Source organism: Hesperophylax consimilis, chromosome 17, assembly GCF_061612785.1.
Source record: "Hesperophylax consimilis isolate HC1 chromosome 17, BYU_Hcon_1.0, whole genome shotgun sequence".
Classification (NCBI taxonomy): domain Eukaryota; kingdom Metazoa; phylum Arthropoda; class Insecta; order Trichoptera; family Limnephilidae; genus Hesperophylax; species Hesperophylax consimilis.
This window is the reverse complement of record NC_142852.1, coordinates 28,597,061-28,603,060: the sequence shown is the minus strand read 5'-3', so window position 1 is coordinate 28,603,060 and position 6,000 is coordinate 28,597,061.

Below are 6,000 nucleotides of genomic sequence, written 5' to 3'. Positions count from 1 at the left end.
ATCGTCAATATCTTAGTGGTACAGTGGTTAAGCAAATTATTTAAATCTATGAACAATTATGATGAAAATAAATACTTGTTTTATGACATAAGTACTTGTTTATGACATAAGTTTTATGCAGTACAGTCTGCAACCTGGCAGGCAACGGACGCGTGTAACTGTACGTTAGTCGCACTAACACGTTGAGACCCGAATACAAAACAGGATAAATAAAACGTTGCGATGGAGGAAGAAGTTGATCCGCATGACTACATATCCAAAGCTAAGAAAGAAATTGCTGAAATGACCGCATTATTCGATGAATCAAGAATCACAAAAGAAACAAAAATAGAAATCTCGAAAAAAATGAGCTCTATTATGGAAAATATTTCGCATATGGCGATAGACCTAGCAAAACTGAAAGAAAAAAATACAATGCTGAAGGAAATGCTAAAAACGAAAAATGAAAGAGTAACGTACGCGTCAGCAGTAAAAACCAACTATCACCAAGAAGAGATTGAAGAAAAAAACTTTCCAATTATAATAACTTCATTAAATACGAACCAAAATCAAGACCAACTTAAGGAAACAATACAAAATAAAATTAAAATATCTGCTCTGGGCATCGGAGTAAACAGCATGAAAAAAATAACTAACAACAGATTAATTATAACTTGCCCTAAAAAAGAAGATGCAACCAAACTGAAAAATGAAATAAACAAAATATCAAAAAAAGACATTACGGCAGAAGAAATACAAAGAAAAAAACCGTGTGTAATATTCAAAGGAATACAAACAAATTACACAAAAGAAGAATTTTTAACAGACTTAAGTCTCCAAAATGATGACATTAAAATAATGACAGATCAAAATCCTGATATATTTCAGGTGAAAGCTATCACCGACAACAAAAGAAATAAGTCCCACAATATAATTGTCGAAACAAATGGAAACATGAGAGATTACCTTATAAGAAAAAAACGTGTCAACTTAGGATTCTTGAGGATATATGTTGAAGACTGCTACCCTTTAACGCAATGCTACCATTGTCTAAGATTTGGCCATACTGCACATAAATGCCTAGATAAAATAAAGGAGCCAAGATGTATGCACTGCGCCGGAGCTCACCAATACCGGGAATGCAAATCTCTGGACTGCCCCCCCAAATGTGCCAACTGCTGGGATTCTAATCAAAAGAAACAAAAAAATTTCCCTACGGATCACCTACCAAATAATATAGCATGTAAGTTTAGAAATTATATGTTAAAAGTTGCCAAACAAAAAATTGATTACAATGCAGAATAAATTAACTATTTTAATTAAAATCAATAATTTAAATATTCAGCCTGACGGCATAGTGTTAAACAAGCCATTTACAAATCATGAGTCACTGCCGATTGCTTATCAGCGGCAGCACTCTTATTTTAAATATATTCAGACGACAATAAACAAAAATAATAATAGAGGTGTTGCAGTACTCATTCTGAAGAAATTCATTATTGTTAATATTTTAGATTACCCAATATTTCTTACAAACTGCATTCAAATTGAAATAAATATAAAAATGACATATGTAAACCTACCTTTCAATCATTACTCAAATAAATACTTAGGTATAGTAACCAGAGAGGTTGTAATAAATTATCATATTAATAGCACAGAATTTGAACTAATTATTTTATAAAACATTGCTTTAAGTAATTATCTAGAAGAAGATAATGAAGTAGATTTTTTAAGAACTAACGATCTACAACAGTGGATAAATATTAAAAAAAGTGATGTAGGGGAATTAATTTGTATTCATGTAAATATCAGATCATTATGTAAGAATTGGGATGTTTTGCATGTTTATTTAAGAAATTGTTGGGAGCGTATAGATATTTTAATGATTAGCGAAACAAATATACAAGCTGACCAAATTAATATGTATGAGATTCCGGGCTATTCAAATTACAACTATTGTCGTAATAATAAATCAGGTGGGGGCATATCGCTATATATAAGAAACAGTATGGTATTTAAACAATCACCACTAGAATCAAATTATTTTGAAAATGTTTTTGGTGTAATTACTCTTCCAAATAAACAAAGTTTGAGTATATTAGCGATATATCGACCACCGAATCTTAACAAACTATCTTTTATCAGGGAAATTGAATCTATTCTGAGGGATTTCATAGGCCTTCGAGACAATGTTTTGTTCTTTGGGGACACTAATATAAACTTGATGAATTTTAATGATCCTGTAGTAAACTCATATGAAAATATTCTTGCAAGCAATTATTTGATCAAATGCATAGACGGTGTGACGCGTGAAGCAATTGTTAGCGGGCGCATAACACAATCATGCATAGATCATATATACGTTAGGTACAGTAACGGGCTTAAACAAATGGACTCGCTATCAGCGTGTGTATGCGAGATTTCCATAGCAGATCACTATATGACAGCCGTTAATATTAAATATGATGTGCAAAAAGAACCATTAAAAAACATGAAAAAGATAACAATTTTGTCCCAAAAACATATTGATAATCACATACGAGAAATACATTGGAATTCTTTACTCAATGAACAAGAAAGTACCTTTTTGTATCATCAAATTAAAAATAATTTCATTAATTTATATGAAAAAAGCACTGTGTCATTTTTTGAAAAACCAACCAAAAGACCACATGCGATCAAAAAATGGATAACTACAGATATTTTAGAGTTAATAAAAAAAAGGGATTTATTGTTTCGAAGATGGAAAAATTCTCCTTGTAATAAAACTTATGAAAATGAATACAGGTACATGCGAAATAATGTCAACAAATTAATTACTAAAAGAAAAAATTGTTATTTTAAAGATAAATTCAAACGTAGTTTCAATAATACTAAGCAAACATGGGATGAAATAAATAAATTGTTGGGAAGAAAAACTAAAAGTAATTGTGATGAAGTCATCTCACGATATGTGTTAAAGGAACAGACGGTGGAAAATGTAACAAACCAATATGTAAATTATTTCTCAGATAGTATAAGCCAAATGTTACACAGATGTGATTTTAAGGCATCCAATGTTAATCAAATAGAATTACCTCACAGTATGTATTTACCAAAGGCAACTCTCACTGAGATAAAAAATATTGTTAAGAAAATGAAAAATTCAAAATCCTTGGGAATGGACAACATAAGAATGTACGACATAAAAAGACATATAGATATTTTAGGACCTATTATAACGCACTTAGTTAATAGACTTATTATAGAAGCTGAATTGCCAAATGATCTTAAATGTGCTATTATTAGACCTATATACAAAGGAGGAAAGCACTCAGAAATAGGAAACTATCGACCTATCAGTATAATGCCTGCACTTGAAAAAATTTTTGAAAAATATATTTCCTTAAAATTAAATAAATACCTAGAAAAATTTGACATTATAGACCAAAAACAATATGGCTTTCAAAAGAAAAAAAGCACAGAGCATTTATTACAGGATTTTTCAAATTATATTAATAATGAATTAAACCATAAAAGACATGTTTTAGTACTATTTATAGATAACTCCAAAGCGTTTGATACAATTGACCCACAAAAATTATTAAAAATCTTAGAAGCAATTGGAATTAGAGGTAACCTACTTAATTTGTTTAAAAATTATTTATCTAATAGACATATATGTGTAAAAATATTAGAAAAAATGAGTGGGAGGAAAAAAATCTGTGCTGGAGTCCCGCAGGGGTCGATTTTGGGTCCAACCCTTTATATTATATTTGTATCAATAATGAAAAAATTATTTAAATATGTAAGACACTTTGTATATGCTGACGACACTGCTCTTGTCATATCTGATGAACAATTATCCATTGCGATTAAATATATGCAACATGACTTTACGTCCCTGATAAAATGGTCACATGACGCAGGTCTAATCATTAATACCCAGAAAACTAAATTGATGCACATACGGTCTCCACATGCTTCATTTCAGATCATGCCTAAAATAATTTCACATAACTTTATATGTATTCATCAAAACATTCTACAGCCATGTATGTGTGAAAGTATTGAACTGGTAAATGAATACGTTTATTTGGGGGTGACTGTTGATTGTCATTTCAAGTGGGATTCACAAATAAACAAAACTTGCAAGCGGCTGAGAGCGATAGTGGGTAGGATATACAAACTAAAATGTTTCGTTCCGGTGAATATTTTAAAAATTATTTACCTATCACTCGCAGAATCAACTTTACGGTATGGTTTAACTACTTGGGGTCACTCTTGTAAAACTAATTTAAACCACCTGCAATCAGTACAAAATTCTATGGTGAAGTTATTAGCTCAAAAACATATTTTTTCACAGAGACGAAACATTTCATTGTTGTATCGAAATTTAACAATATTACCGGTGCAGGCCTTATTATGGTACAAAATATTGATCCAACATATATCTGAGTCTGATTATAAAAGGAAAGTGCAACATGAATATAATACAAGGTTTACAAAGAATGACGGAATGCTTGTTCCAAAATATAATAATAAATACGGACGGCGAACCCTAGAATTTAACGTGCCAAAAATGCTTAACATGTTACCCATTAATATAAAAAATTGCGATTCCACAAATAGATTGAGATATATGCTGAAACAATGGTTACTAAATAGAGATAGTTTATATTAATTTAGTTGTGTTAATTGTATGGTTATAGTAATAATATTATGTGTGTATGTATGTAATTGATCATTAACATCCTGTTGACAAACTGCTTTATTGAAGTTTAACGGGATTGTAACTTGAAAACCAATAAAAAAAAAAAAAAAAAAAAATATCTGTTTAGCTCTGCTCGCCTACCAGTACAAAGATCTGCTGTGAGGAGCCATTGGAGACCTGCCCGCCTCTGCCGTCTTCGACTGTCAGCCAGCTAAAGACTGGCTCAAAGGCCAACGACTGTAAGTTTCATTTTATTTAGTTATTTTAAGAACAGAGTATACCTAGTGAATATCGAACATTATACACAATGTTTTTTAGGCATGAAATAACGTTAAACTGATAAACTGAATATGAAACAATATTAGTAAAGCATGTAACATAAAATGGTGGTGCGCAAATGTTTCCTTCGCAATTGTGCGGGGGGTTGCGGTAAGTGCGATAAAGACTTAGACAAAACAAAAACGAATTGAATTTGCCTTAGTGTTTGCAAGAGGAAATGAGTGGGAAAGGCCAAAGACTTACCCCAGGTCTCGTCCTCCGTAGCCGCTGGTTCCTTTAAACTTATCAGCTTGCATACAATTAAGGGCAATTCCCTTTAACACTCGCTCACTCAACACAAAAAAAACAGTGACATTCACTGCGGCTGGTAAAACGTTTCACTGGACGATTGTGATGCTCCAAAACAGTCACAGACGAGTTCAACATATGCGGGTATTCACGAAATGACACAAATGTTCGCGGTGACGAAGATGCAATGATAATATTGCTCCTTGTCGTTTGGCCCGGTTCAAGGAAAGGGGACAAGGTGTAAAGGGGGGGGTGAAGGGTACACATTTTAAGGCTATTCAATTTTAAAACCTCACGCGCAACTATAAAATAATATAGAAACTAGAACAATACTACAAATAAGACAAATCACTAAAACTACTAAAGCTACCATAATTTGTAGAATTCAACAAAGTGCTGGCATAGATTACGCTTTTCTAAATAGTATAAAATAAAGTCGCTGTCCGCGTCTGTATCTTGTTCTGTAATTTATTACTAATATTCTCCCGTGTACCACTGTGTGCTTATAATCCGATGCATCATTCTTTTGTAAAAGCCATTTTATGGAGTTTAAATAAATAAATAAATATTTGCTTTAAATGTTTGGGGATCTGGTGAGGAGGCACAGCATGAAAGAGGTCGTGAAGGTCACAGTGTTTTATTGAGTCAGGTTGCCGTATGTGAGATGACTTCAGGAACGATGTTGAAGACTACGGATGCAGGCGGTGATGCTGGTCAAGCGCGGGTTAGTGAGTCGACACCGCTGCTGGTGACCGGAC